Source organism: Vanacampus margaritifer, chromosome 8, assembly GCF_051991255.1.
Source record: "Vanacampus margaritifer isolate UIUO_Vmar chromosome 8, RoL_Vmar_1.0, whole genome shotgun sequence".
NCBI classification, from domain to species: Eukaryota; Metazoa; Chordata; class Actinopteri; order Syngnathiformes; family Syngnathidae; genus Vanacampus; species Vanacampus margaritifer.
Window position 1 is genome coordinate 19,685,941 of NC_135439.1, and position 15,936 is coordinate 19,701,876.

Genomic DNA, 15,936 nt, shown 5'->3' on the forward strand with positions numbered 1-15,936 from the left:
GTCAGAAAAGGTCTATCACAATACACGTGTCTTACTGAGATTTGCACAGACTACATCCTCTCTCGACTCCCTGACTCTGTCTTGTCTGCTACCTCCAAACATCTCTCGTTCTCCTTTTCCAGTAATGAGGCGTTAAGTCAGGTTGAGCACCAGGACAGCTCTTGAGCTATTTGCACCATCAGCAGACACAGGCCCTGTCAGCTCCGGCTGCTGTTGCTATTAAAAAGAGATTGAATTTTAAATGTGATGGAGAGACAAAGGCATGTTGGAGTCAAGATTCCCTATAGTGCTGCTGTGTGTGAATGGAAACAAGGAATGTAAGCCAAGTCCTGGCAAATATGTAATTGACTTTCTACTATGTGTAGCTCTTCATCAATTAAAATTAAATCATTTATAGCGAGATTCAAGTGACAAAATAAACATGGATTTATAAACAGGCCAAAATCTGTCAGGTTATATATAACCACACTTTCTCAACCCTCATACTAAACACTAATGTTCCACAGGGCTGTGTACTGAGCCCTCCCATTCCCTTTTTTTGTTTTGTTTTGTCTTGCATTTTTAGCGCGCCTGGCATGTCTCTATCAGCATTGTCACGTTTGCAGAAGACAACAATAAATGCCCTCGTCAGCATCAACACATTACATAATATACCAAATATACAAGAGAAAAATAAAATACATCTGAAAATACAATTAAGCCTGTTGCTGATCCCAACACGTTATTACGACAAACAACAGCCTAGGTTTGCACAACTCTGGCCAAAATGATAACCTTTTTCTTTTCTTTTTTTGTAACAATATTAGAATCAATTGCACATTGCAGACAGGTAATATAGTAATACTGAAAGGCATGTATTCCCAATCTGCACAAAATGAGTTAATTAATAAAGCTCAATATCGCAACCTTTTTCCTTTTACTCTTAATTTAAGTGTGTGTGTGTACTCCATGCATATGCTGCACCACACTGCCCCTATGATGTCAACGCATTGACAGAAGGAGCAGTTTTCAAGGATAATTTTTATTTATTTATTGTAACATACCCACATTTCCACATGATATATGAAATATGATGCCTGATGTCCCAGGATAACCCAGTAAGTGGCAGGAAAATAAAAATAAAACAACTAAATAAGATAAATACATAAGAGAGATGCTTATTCATGGTTTGACTCTGCACAAAGATGCAATTCAGCAGAGGTGTGGAGATGTGGATGCAGCATAATAAAAATGCAAGAGGTCTGAATTGCACATATTTACAAGGACTTTTTTATTAAAAAAAACAACAATATTAACAAATAGTGTCCAAGAATAAAGAGTTGAATGTGTAAGGCTGAATAGGCATAGAGGGGTTGATGATAGTTTGGAGTAGGTGAGATATGATAGGCCTATGATTACCTAATCATGAATTTTCATACAATGTGTTTCTTTCAAATTATATCAGTGTAATGTTTACACAACCTTGTTTATTTATACACCACTTAAAGTTGATAAACAAGAAAAAAACATATACTGCCAGGAAAATCATCCACAACAAGAATGTTTCCATGGCTGCATGTGTAACTGGAGATTTATTTTCTTTGCCAGTCAGAATTACAAAATGAGGGAACATTGACAGGCATGGCCTGATGCTGATGGACATTGACTCAGATGTCACTGAATAAAATGCACTGTGAACAAAAGAAACAGGACACACTTCATCAATCATATGGATTTGGCCAACATTGCCTGTTGCATCAAAGCTCAGTATGGTGCCAAAAACGGGTTGCTCTCTCCAACAGCAAAACAATCCATGCAGCACTGATCACAAAAAAAAAAAAGGCAGCTGCAACTGACTTGGTCAATTAGATGTACAGTATGCAGGTATTTGTGAACTTGTTCTGCTGTAAAAGATTTGTTAATGTGATAATAGTGGCTTAAAAAAATTGATTTACAAAGTTACATAGTTTTAGAAAAATCACTATTTTGAAATAAATAGAACTATGTATCGAATTATCTTTTATTGGAGAATGGAAAGATATACCATAGAAGGAAATGACATATTTACAGTACTGACAATTTTTTTGTAAAATGACAAAAAAGTTGTTGCATCATACGCTCTAGAACTGAGCTGTTCCATATTGAATTGAATTGTAATCCCACTGAGTCGAAATGAATCGAATCATTCTACTTTAAAATTGAACCATTCTTGAATTGTCTGCATTCCATGTATCGAATTGTCTTTTGTGGAGAGATGCACACCTCTAATATGCAGTTATACTTGATTATAGACGGTTGTGTGTGTAATATTTCCACTAAGCTTTGCAGTGGAGAGGCATTCCTTTGGTGTACTACGGAACAAGTTTTAAATGTCAGATCAATTTAGTCATGCATCTAATGAACTTTTGTCAAACGATATTTGTCTTTCACAGCTACATTTCCTAACAGACATAATTTTTGGCTGTTGATGATTCCCAGAAATAGCAGAGAACAGCTAAATATGAGCTTGTGGAACCCATGTTTTGTAGTATACCATGGCACTAGGGGACAAGTCTGTCTCCAAATATTCGGAAACAACTTGGGGAAGGACCTTTTCTGTTTAAGCAAGACTGGAAAGAAATGTTTAAATGAGTTTGGTGTGGAAGAATTTCCCTCTTGTTCAATTATTTTAATGAAAGTGGGATGGATCAAGAAACTGTAAGTAAGACTTCAGATACAAAAAGTTTCAAGAATTTCTACTCTCTTAAAAAAACAAAACAAAACATTGCCTTGTTCTTCCTGTGCCTGCATTGGTTTTCTCCGAGCACTCCGATTTCCGGTTCCCACATTCCAAAAAAACATAAGTGAGAGTTTGAGTGAAGACTCTGAATTGTCCATAGTTGTGAGTGTGAATGAATGTTTGTCAGTAATTGCCCTGCGACCAGTTCAGCCTCTTGGCCAAAATATCAGCTGGGATAGGTTCCAGCGCACCACAACCTTTGTAAGGACAAAGAATGGAAGGATGGATGTACAGTGTTCCTTCACTTTTCACGGGTAATATGTTCCACGCCTGTGATAGGTGAATTTCCGCGAAGTAGAAGTAATATTTTTTTCTTTTTGGGGGCCAAGTTATGCATCTACTGAGCCAACCCTTCTAAGCACTTAATAAGAAAAGTAGCTGTACTGCACAGTACACTACTGTTGCCTTTAAGTTTTTCCTATATAAGTTCATGGCTTTAAATAATAAGGTTAAACATATTATGTATTTGTCATTAAAAAAGGTTGACTAATTGTTTGGATGGATAAATACTAATTTTATTTAAAGCGAAGGTATTATCACTAAATGTGCTTTTGGTTTCCGATGGCGTATTACCGTTTTTTTGCCGTAAGCTTCTTTTTATTATACTTCATGCATATGAATGTGAATATTAACTCATTGACTCCCAGCCATTTTCAATGAAGCAACCCCCTTCACTCTCGGCTGTTTTACTGGATTTTGACTGATTTTGCAAGGAACACAGAATATTGTGTTCCATTGCTATAAAAACATGGAACCTACTAAAAGAAAGATTAGAGTCTCTTCTTTCATCAGGAAAAAAAACTATATTTCTATATGTTTCCATTTTGCAGCAATATAATAATTCTTGTAGGAGATGCTCATATAGTGTTGTTTCCGAAAGACGGACGCCCAGACTTGTTACAATTACTTTATACACATCTATTTCCCCTCATTGGCCGGGATTGGGCATTTGTGTGTGTGTGTGTGTGTGTGTGTGTGTGTGCGTGCTTACAACTCGTGTATTCTGCAAACGGATAGAATGGATTTGAACGACGACATGCGCCGTATGTCGCTGTATATGGTGACAACATGTGGAAATTTGTGTCAGGTCTATAAAGTAATTCATAAGGGATTGGTGATAGCGAGGATCAGAATGCAGGACAGGACGAGTTGCCGAGGCAAGGGTACAGTACTTGAATCAGTTTCCAATTAAGAGCTTAACAACGCAAAGCCAGCGTGCACGTGATCGAAAAAAAATTTTTATTCCTCTTCCGAGAGCTTCTCAAAACCAGTGTCAGTGGCTTTGACAAGCAGTGGCTCAATCAATTTACCCATCTCAGGCATACTGAGGAAGACATACACTTATCTATGCCACAAGCTCTGTGCCCTCAAGAGGAATAAATTTATTTGTCCTCCTCTTTGCGTGTTCCAAAAATATCAAGACATATTTAATGTAAGAAAAAACATCTTTGCAAGATGATTTATTTAAAAAACAGAGATCTCTGGACATCGTGACAGACTCCAAACATCACGTAACAGGTGGAATTTCAGAGTGCCGAATGTGTCTCTTCCGCGTGGAAAATGGCTTCTTATAGTTAAACAGACCGCCTCTCTTTCATTTGTAGACAAAACATACTCTCTGGGTACTTTTCCGTGAGCGATGGCGCAAGCAGAGTCAGGGGTGTGTGTTCGAAGCAGATTCTGTTCTCAAGGACCAAATGTGTGTTTTCGCACAGAACACTGAGAAGGAATTTTTTTAGACTAAACAATATGTTCCAGCTTAAGGTCAAATTATACTGAGTTCAACACTACCTCACATCTACAAAACATTTCGACATGGTTAATATAAAGAATTAAAATGTTAATAATGTATAACAATGGTTAATATATGAAATAAAGAGTTTAAATGTTAATAATATCTAACAGCCCCAACACAAAGTAATTGACAATTCTGAATATCCAGGCATTTCTGATGTTTCCGCAATGCTTCCTTCCTGAACACAAACAACCAATTGTATTGCTTTTGCCTGTGGCGAATATACAAACCAGGCAGATTGTTATAGTAGTCAAGCGACATTTCATCACATTTTGAAATCAAAATGAACGCCACAAATCAGATTACAATGATCCAAAGTCCAATGCTTTTCAATAGACGGAGAGGGTAATTTCACTGAGTAAGACCACCATTTTGACTTGTGACGTAATATTGTAATTGTCAATTGCTGCCTCCCTAGTTAGACAATCATCAACCAACTACAGGCTGGACAGTGGACACATTAAAAAGACATGAGTTGACGGCCATTCACAAAGCAGCAGAAGGAGAGAGAAGGAGAAGTATATTAAAGATGATAGTACCTAAAAAAACACTCAATTAATGAAGTTACAAAAACCAAAATAATATAGGATAGATAGATAGATAAAAAAAAACAATTGATTGGGTTTTTTTTGTTTTGTTTTTGTTATGACGCATAGTCAGGATGGTAACACCTCTGCATCAATTTGAACCAGGGAAAACCCTGATAAAGGGATGGAAATATGGATAGAATTTTCGGAAAATGAGAAATAAACAACTAGATAATTTAATGATAGCTGGATAGATCAGTGGCTGGATGTGCGTCAGCTTGGTATGTGCCCAAAAAACAATGATAGTACTGTAGCATAAATTATTAAATTATAGTGAATATGTAAACTGGCTGTCTGCCTTGTTAATAACGTGGACAGATGGCAAAATCCCTTTTATGATCAGCAAAGCTTCTCATTTTGCCAACATTACAGCTGTGCTAAGAGAGATTGAGAGCAGCTGCACCATGATCGTGCATCAGCATTGCACAGGATATATGACTAGTATACCAGATAAAAGTGCAATTACTAATTTTTCATATCGGTGTTGAGTAATTAGACGTTCAGAAAAATGTTTCAATAATGCAAACGCTGCGGGCCAACAGTTCACTCTATGAACTGTTGGCCCGCAGCGTTTGCATTATTGAAACTCAGTCTATGCATTCTACCCAAATTTCAATGTAAATATTGAACTTCCTACAGTGTTATAGTTAGTAAATTTACTTTTCAAAAATCTCAAATTTCACAGTTATGGTGAGAGTTGTTCAATATAATGATATACAGTTAACAGTAGTGTAGATATGAATTAAAATGTCTATTACATGATATGATGCATCATAAAAACTGTAGATTTTTTTCAAATGTGAGATCTATCTATACATCTATCCATCCATCTATCTATCTTTTACTATAGAGCAGGCAAAATGGGTGACTGATCAACATAGATGTACCATTTTTCTTAGCTTAGAGCTGGTGATTAAAAGAAAAAAAACTCTGCTGGTAGGCACAAGCTCCTCAAACTCTGTGTTAGGATGTGTTTGAAGCGGTTTTACCACTGAGGAAGATAAGACTATGTCATCAACACGCATTATCACAGTCTGTAGAGTGGGTCATTCCTGGTTAATTCATACAAATTACCCGAACCTCCCCATTGACACCTCTTCAATGTACCTGATTTTTACTACATTGGTGTCTTAAGATGCCAAAAGAAAGAATCTGAAATTTGAGCTTCCTAGCTCAATCAGTTTTTGAGTTATAGTTCTTCAAAGTTTGGTTGTCACGCCCACTTTTGAGATCCGGGAATTGCAAAAGACATTTTAGACCATATTGGAGGCCCACTTTTTTTTTTTTTAAGGTAGGTACGGACCTGTAAATTGCTATGTCTATGTATTCTGGTCCTGTCTATCTAGAATCTGCACTTACAAAGAGTATAGGTATATTATTTTTAGAAATATTAAGCCTTTAAAAGTCGATCTTTTAAACACAATAGTGTAAATTTTTTGACATTTTGGGGGTCCATATCTTGTAAATGTTTTGTGTTGGTGGGGTTTCAATTAATTTATTATCATTTTTGGGGTCCCTACTAAGTATTTAGGGAGTTTAAATGCACTTAGGCCTTAGATGGGGGCACATGAGGGCTCCAAATATGGCAAAGGGACGAAATGATCATTTGAACCCCCTACTTCAGGCCACTGATTGCCTGTGTGGCCATGTTGGCACATGATGTTCGGAATGAGATTTTCACTTGGAAATAAGCCTTTGCATATGGTACTATTATGGCATATTTTCTGAAAAATCCAAAGTGTTGTGTTAACTGTAATTTCATGTTTCTGGCAGTAAAACAGACTAAGATTAAATACCCATTAAAACAAAGATAATATCAATGTAAAACTTTATTCCATTCAACATGTATATTAACCCTTTGTACACTATGCACAATACCGGAAGTACATATTACACTAGGCTTACTATCCCATGGTTTCCCCCAGCATTTTATAAGCCTGGAGGAAACGTTTTCTTCTACAATTCCCGGATCCCGAAAGTGGGGGTGACACCCAAACTTTGAAGGAGCATAACTCAAAAAACATTTGCTGTAGGAGGCTCAAGGTTCGATTTCTCTTTTGAATCTCTTTTCAAAGTCTCTACCGTAGCCCAAATTGATAGTCTACCGCATAAACTGTATATACCACAGAGCCCTACATTAAGAGTGAGTTAAGTTGTGTGATATACTTTCTACTTTTACAGTCTGTCATAGAGCAAAGCAGATTTACGTGCCAAGCTGTTTTCACTGCTAACATTTTTTTCTGCGCTCAATAACTTCAACTTAATGATATACCCACATTTTCCCAGCCCTGCATGATTAGTTTGAAAACACGGGCAACAAAGGTGTCTCTCAGCCCTGAATATTTTACACAGAGGGGCGGAGAGCCCTCTGCTTGCAACAGCGCTTGCAGGATCTTCAAACAACGGGCAACTTCTCGTTCTGTCTCAGCTAGAGAACACATTTACATTTCCTCCCCGCAAGGGACAAAGTTAGCTCTAACTAGATTTGAATACTGCTTTATCAAGGTTAATAGGCATTTCTGTAACCAGTGAGGTGCTTAAGGCTTTTCAATAATTAAAATGAGCATTAGGACATGTTGGAGGGTTCCAAAACTGAGAATGTGTTGTTTGTTGTAACAATCAGGGTTCCAAAACAGAGAAGGTGATGTGTGGTGTGACAATCCCAACATATTGTCTGTCATAGTAAGGAAAATGTGTGTTTGACGCATAACATCAGTTTGATGTCATTCATGTAACTTACTGTTGTTGATAAGATCATAAAACTGCAGTGCAAAAGATTATGTCGGGGCCAAGCCAATGGACATTACCCTACACCAAGCATTTTTTTAAATGTTGCTGTGCGCTTTGCATTCTGTAACAGAGCTTGCCTTAGGGGATAAGACATTATATTAAAGTTATGGAACATTTTATTAAAGTCAAGGATACCTTACTTGCCTTTATCAGAGGAGGATAATTTATCAGCCAGACAGTGTCATTTTTGGGCAATAAATCTAGTGATGGCAGTGTTACTACGCAACTGGACACGTTGTTATACATCAATATGTCTACTGCCTGAGGCATTAAAAAGAATGACGATTCAGAAAGTAATATATTTTCACTAGACCACAAGCACTTGCAAAATCCCATGAAGATACTTAAGTTGTGTTTGAGACCATAACATGAGGTTCGCAAGTTCTGGCTCAACATTTTGCCTCTCAAATGTTTGTATTAAAAAGCAACAAAACTAGTGCTGCTGTCCCACCTAAAGGAGACTGACTGGTTTGCCCCTATTCCTAATGACCAAGTGATTTAAATGCTGACAGACCATACTGTACGTAGTTGGATCGATTTTATAAGAACTTTTTTCATACAATATTTACACAACAGTTTTGTTGTTATCTTTTCTGAAGTATGGCACCTTTGAATAAGACTAGGCACATAGATCCAAGCTTATTAACGATGCTAATTACCTAAATACCTGTAGAGACACAACAGTCAGACTTTTTATTCTTAAGCCTGTCTGCTAGAGATTAGACCTACCCTACCAGGAAGCAAATCTACCCGATCTAAATCCAGGAAGCCATGCTCTAATGCTCCTGCTCATCTGTACTATTTACAGGTTATCACAGACAGATGCTCTTTCTCTATACCCTAATGGTTTGGTGGTGGCTTTCGTTTTCAACAGGCAAGGACACAGAACAATACGTTAAAAGGTGAAGAAGGAAAGGAAAACTGTTTTGTGCAATGACAAACATTGCATAGTAAGGATAGATTACATTCCTTAGTTTTTCATAGTGCATACAAGAAAAAAACTGTATATGGGACATTTGAATTATATTGTACTGAACTTCTTCAATTTCAATGAAAAGACAATAGAAGCTACGTTGTTAGGTCACAGTGGCTTTTGTATATTACATTCTATTGAAGTAGGAAACCCCTGGCGTCTCATCTAAAGCCAACAGTCTCAAACTTCAATCCATCCAATCATCCATCCATCAGTCCATTTTCTACCGCCGATCCGGGGTTGGGTCGCGGGGCCAGTAGCTTTAGCAGGGAAGCCCAGCCCTCCCTCTCCCCAACCACTTCTTCCAAATCTTCTGGGGGGATCCCAAGGCCAGACGAGAGACGTAATCTCTCTACCGTGTCCCGAGTCATCCCTGGGCCTTTTGCCGGTGTGACGTGTCCAGGAGACAATTTAATCAGATGCCAGAGCCACCTCAGGTGGATCCTCTCAACGTGGAGGAGCAGCAGCTCGACTCTTGAGTCCCTACCGGGCTTCTCACCTGATCTCAAAGGGAGAGCCTGTGGAGGAAACTCACTTCGCCTGCTTGAATCCAGGATCTTGTTCTTTATGTCACGAGTCGAACAACAGCTCGTGACCATTGGTGAGAGTAGGAACGTAGATCGACCGGTCAATCGTGATCTGCAGCGCCTTCTTCACCACAACAGACCGATACAGAGTCCGCGTCTGCGCCAATCCACCTGTCGATCTCCCGCAACCGCCTGATTTAACCCGTGAACAGGACCCTAAGATACTTGATCTCCTCCACTTAGGTCAGTATCCCCGAGAGGGCACGCCACCCGATTCTGACTGAGGACCATGGTCTCAGATTTGGAGGTGCTGATCTGCATTCCTTCACACTCGGCTGTGAACCACTCCAGTGTCCAGTCTCAAACCTGTGTTTTAAAATGGACTCTGATTTTAGAATTTGACCAGCAAATTAAATCCAGCTTCTTCTTCTTTTTAATCTTAAACAGCTGGCTAACGTAAAACTTTTCTTTTCACATTTCATCATTTGGAAGTTGGTTATCTTAATGGTCATTCCTCTGTTATTCAAGTTATTTCATCATGGAACTAACTACAGGTTATGCTGTTTTAAGAGTAGTAAGGAAGAAACCAAAACAATTTTCTTTGATAACGGGTAATCCCATTGAATCACAGCCCATTTGCATTGTAACAAAATAGAATTGTGAGATGATGAAACATTACCATTCACAGAAAAATACAAATATAACTTTTATCTATGGGTCATTATTCAGATCCTAGTAAATGGATATTATTCCTTTTTTACTCTCACTGGTGCAACTAATGGTCTTTGTACAGGCTTGGGTAAAGTTTTTTTTTTTTAACTGTATTCCGTTGCAGTACAGACAAAAAACATGGAATTAGATTACAGGTACATTTATTAAAAATGGGGATTACTTCGAGGGATTACAATTTCTACGATGAGAGAGTGTAAGAGAGAGCGAGGGCGAGAGAGAGACACACACACACACACACACACAGTCAGAGCGGGTGCGCGTGTGAGAGAGGGGGACTGTTGCTACTGGGGTTGTACATGTCGGGGAGGTTGGGAACTGACTGTTGCTACTGGGGTTGTACATGTCGGGAACTGACTGTTGCTACTGGGGTTGTACATGTCGGGAACTGACTGTTGCTACTGGGGTTGTACATGTCGGGAACTGACTGTTGCTACTGGGGTTGTACATGTCGGGAACTGACTGTTGCTACTGGGGTTGTACATGTCGGGAACTGACTGTTGCTACTGGGGTTGTACATGTCGGGAACTGACTGTTGCTACTGGGGTTGTACATGTCGGGGAGGTGGGGAACTGACTAGTCGTGTCCTCCATACGCGGGCAGTTTAAAAAAGCTTCACGGCGACCGGTATTCACTGTTTGGAATTTACTCGGCTTGCTGAAGGACCGAAAGTTTGCGCTGAGAGTCCAGCGGCATGCTATGCGCTGCAGCTTCTTGCTAACCCGCTAGCTTACAACCATTATGTGAGTTACACCTTCCAAACAAATCCTACCAATTCACTATTTAAACATCATACACAACATATACACTGCTAAACTTGTGACTGGGATAAAAGTAAATTTTGCAGTTGATGTCACGCATCGTCATCCTCATTATTAGTGCGTACATGTGGGTGAAATGTAACCTTGCCAACAAGATGAATTCTCGCGGTATTTGTGAGTTCACAAACTCCAGAGAATACATCTTGTACCACTCACGCAGATACGTTTGCAGCCGATCTTTTTTTGATCGGACCAATCAGGTGTTGTTTAGGCAGGACGAAACCAATAAGTGGTGATGGCGGGGGGAAACAAACTACTTAAGTAGCTACTTAAGTAGCTAACCGCCACCACAGTGTGAACGTGTGAGTGCATGAATAATGTATCCATTTCATTGTAAAGCATCTTTGAATGTCTAGAAAAGAGCTATATAAATCTGATGCATTATTATAATTAAACTGTGAAGAACTCCCTCGAGTAAATCTGAATTATCAATCTGGCTGGCGAGGTTAGGTTAAATGAGCTACCATGGGGAAAAGTATAAACGCAAGCAAAGCTTTACTTTACCTCATTGGATTACTATATCCATCTATCCATCCATCCATCCGTCTGTCCATCCATCCATCCATCCATCCAAACTGTGAGTTTGAAAACAGCATATGGACTTCAATCAATCAATCAACCTATCTATAGCCTACATGCTTTTTAATGGATGTCAATTACACAAGGATTTTTGCTACTGTATTTGCTGCTCGGGTCCCCATCACCCGCAAATAGCAGGGGCACATTGTATAGAATTATATATTGTGGTGATATTTATTTATTTATTTTTGTCTTCATGAGCATACTCGGTATTGGAGTATTCCAAAAGTAATCAAGTTACATTACTTTAATATTATGATACTTGGATTACGTTACTAACTACATTTTTTAGCAGGTAACTTGTAACTGTAATGGAACACATTTTAAAAGTAACCCTTCCAACCCTATCAAGGAATATACAAACCCACTTCCAAAAAAAGTGGGACACTATACAAATTGTGAATAAAAACTGAATGCAATTATGTGCCAAATTTCTCAATTTTGTTCAGAATACAACATACAGTAGATGACAGGTCAAAATTTTAAACTGAGAAAATGTATCATTTTAAGGGAAAAATATGTGATTGTAAATTTCATGGTGCCAACAAATCTCAAAAAAAGTTGGGACAGGTAGCAATAAGAGGCTGGAAAAGTCAATTGCACTTATAAAAATAAAAAAACAGCTGGAAGTTGATTGGAGTATAACAAGAGCTTCTCGGAGTGGCAGTGTCTCTCAGAAGCGAATATGGGTAGAGAATCACCAATTCTTCCAATGTTGCGCAGAAAGATAGTGGAGAAATATCAAAAAGGTGTTTACCAGTGAAACATTGCAAAAAGGTTGAAGTAATCATCATCTACTACAGTGCACAACATCATCCAAAGATTCAGAGAATCTGGAACAATCTCTGTTGTTTAAGGGTCAAGGCCGAAAAATCATACTGGATGCCCAAGATCTTCGGGCCCTTAATCGGCACTGCACCACAAACAGGAATGCTTACTGTAAGGGAAATCACAGAAAGGGCTCAGCAGTACTACCAGAAAACATTGTGGGTGAACACAATCCACCGTGCCAGCCGCCGTTGCCAGATGAAACTCGACAGTACGAAGAAGAAGCAATTTCTAAAGCAGACCAAGAAGCGCATGCGTTTCTCTGGGCCAGGGGTTATTTCAAATGGAGTGTGGCAAAGTGGAAACCTGTTTTGTGGTCAGACGAATCACAATTCGAAGTTCTTTGTGGAAAACTGGGGCGCTATGGGGCGCTATATCATACTGACTAAAGAGGACAAGGACAACCCAAGTTATTATCAGCACTCAATTTATAAGCCTGCATCTGTGATGGTATAGGGTTCCATGAGTGCGTGTGGCATGGGCAGCTTCCACATCTGGAAAGGCATCGTCAATGCAGAAACGTATATTCAGATTGGAGAACAACATATGCTCCCATCCAGGTATCATCACTTTACAACATCATGGCTGCGTAGGAAAAGGATCAGGGTATTGAAATGGCCAGCCTGCAGTCCACTTCTTTCACTTATAGAGCACATTTGGCGCATCATAAAGGGGAAGGTGCAACAGAGAAAACCCAAGACAGTTGAACAGTTAGACAAGAATGGGACAGCATTCCTCTTTCTAAACTTGAGAAACTTGTCTCCTCAGTCCCCAGACATTTGCAGATTGTTGTAAGAAGAAGAGGGGATGCCTCATAGTGGTGAAAATGACTTTTTTGAGATTTGTTGACACCATGGAATTTAAAATCAACATAGTTTTCCCTTAAAATGATACATTTTCTCAGTTTAAACTTTTGACCTGTTCTCTATGTTCTATTCTGAATAAAAAATTAGCACTTTCACATAATTGCATTCAGTTTTTATTCACAATTTGTATAGTGTCCCAACTTTTTGGGAATTGGGTTTTTATAATGCTTTTAGGTTTTATTCAGTAAAAAGCATATAATATAGCGGTTTGAGATTTTACTAAGATTTAATATATAGCGATGCAAAAAGAATACAGTACACATAAAGGAACATCAGCCATCAACACTAATTTATTTAATTAGATAAATTCGAGTTCGATGATTTTCTGTTTAGCACATTAATGCCCCATAAGGCACACAATTGCTACATGACTGACTTTAAGTGGAAACAGGCCAATTATTAACTCTTGTTAGTTTATGCGGAAAATCCGCATCAACTCTGGATCTTTGCCTCCATTTTATTTTATGTATCACCTCTCTAACAGCTAATTTCAACACAACCTATATTCATTAACAGGCTTGGGGAGTAACAGAATACATGTCCCGCTGTTACGCAAACAGATTCCCCCAAAAATGTAACTGTATTCCGTTACAGTTAGAGAGAGAGAGACAGAGAGGGCGAGAGGGTGAGAGAGAGAGAGAGTGCAAGAGAGCGAGAGTGTGAGAGAGAGAGAGAGAGAGAGCTCATGCACGAGAGCGACCGCTGCTACCCGACCTAGTGTACATGTCGGGGAGATGGGGACAAACTGACTAGTCGTGTCATCCACAGGCGGGCAGTTTGAAAAAGATACACAAACGGGAGGAGGGAATGGCGACCGGTATTCACTGTTTGGAACTTACTCGGCTTGCTGAAGGAGCGAAAGTTTGAGCTGAGAGTCCAGCGGCATGCTAGGCGCTGCAGCTTTTTGCTAGCCCGCTGGCCTACAACTATAATGCGAGTTAAAACTTCGAAGCAAATCTTCCCCTCACCAATTTACTATTTAAACATCATGCACAATATATACACGGCTAAACTTGTGATTGTAATAAATGTTAATTTTGCAGTTGATGTCACGCATTGTCATCCTTATTGGATGACTATCTATCTGTCTTTCTGTCTGTCTGTGAGGTTGCTTTCAGTTACAGTTCGAAAACAGCATATGGCCTTCAATCAATCGCCTACATGCTTTTTAATTACACAAGGATTGTTGCTATTTGTAGGCTGCCCAGGTCCCTATCATCCGCAAATATCAGGGGCACATTGTATAGAATATATATTGTGGTGATTTAAAAATCCAAAAGTAATCCAGAGTAATGAAGTTACATTACTTTAATATTATAGTACTTGGATTACGTTACTAACTACATTTTTTAGCAGTTGACTTGTAACTGTAATGGAATATATTTTAAAAGTAATCCTCCCAACCCTGTTCATGAGTCATAAAAGGGAAGCAAACTGCCACCTCATGAGCAGAACAACGGTCGACCGCAGTAGATATGCCAATGATTTTCATGTTTCTCGGTCCGTGTTGTTTGAGGTCTGTGCTCATGGAGGTGAACACGATTGAGTTCCCTTTAATTTCGTCCCACATGGTTTGCTAAATGGTCAGGGAAAATACAAGAGTTCATAACGTGAATGGGAACAAATCAATTACTTGGAATTAGTGAACTTGCAATCTGTTAATTTCTTGAGGCATTTGAAAAAGCCCCTGTAGGAGCATTCTGGTTAATTAACTCTGCATCCATTTTTCATTACCAATTAGACAGTGTCATTTCAAAGGGGTTAAGGTCAATACATGACAAGTAATAAGGATGTTAATCTCATCAGACCTGGGGTAGACCAGTGTGTATAAATTAGCCTATGAGTTGCCTCTGAAAAACCAAACAATGCAACATCCAGGACAATGTGCAAAAGGGAATTAAACAGTGTTGTCACAATATCAATGTTCTGCTTTCGATACTATACCAGCATAAAATAAGCAGCACAGATACTGACACCGACATTATACCATGGCAGAAACCTAAAATATCACTAAATGCAGTGGAATAATAAAGCATAAAACATGGAACTTCAAATTCCTCGTATTTCAAGTAAGATTGGGCAGTGAATGACAAATAATATAGAATTTAGTGTTTTCATTAGATTTTACACCATCTCTTGGATCGGCCAATATTTTGCAATTTGTACACATTTTGTGATTGGCAGTAATCTCTTAATTGGCTATGCAAATAAGAGATTACAGCTGCAGTGTTACCCATATACACCTCAAATACCTGTTTATAAGCATCACCGTTTCACCACCGACTGTTTTCTGCTCATCCAACTACCATTGCTTTTTGCTCCTGTTTTTTTTTTTTTTTTTTTTTTTTTTTTAGAACAATTGTGATGTAATTGTCATGTGTGGCATCTTTTGTGTTCGCAAATGTTGGATGATAGCAAACCGAGTATCCAGACTGCAGTCATATCCGATACATATCCGATTTATATCCACATACAGAAGAGGCCTGGCTCTTGTAAAAAAATGTAATTGTACTATTCACATTGAATGAAAACAAACAAAAAAACCGACACATGCATATTGAGGAAAAATCTGAACTGATCTGCATTCCAAACACACCCAAATTTACCACAATCCTCAACACAGCAACCAATCACAGGGCGTACATATAGAAACTGACAACCATTTATGAGTACATTCACACTG

The 15,936-nt window shown here is 38.7% G+C and overlaps 1 protein-coding gene across 2 annotated transcripts in view; it reads right to left on the reverse strand.

Annotated features, from left to right (window-relative positions):
• suclg2 (succinate-CoA ligase GDP-forming subunit beta) overlaps nt 1-15,936 on the reverse strand; it is an 81,220-nt gene that overhangs the window by 60,491 nt on the left and 4,793 nt on the right. Inside the window, exon 2 of one of the 2 annotated variants that reach the window (XM_077574167.1) lies at nt 36-216. The exons of the other annotated variant lie outside the window; for it this stretch is intronic. The gene's annotated coding sequence lies outside the window, so the exon portion shown is untranslated. The remainder of the gene's footprint in view (nt 1-35; nt 217-15,936) is intronic. 2 annotated transcript variants of the gene reach the window in all.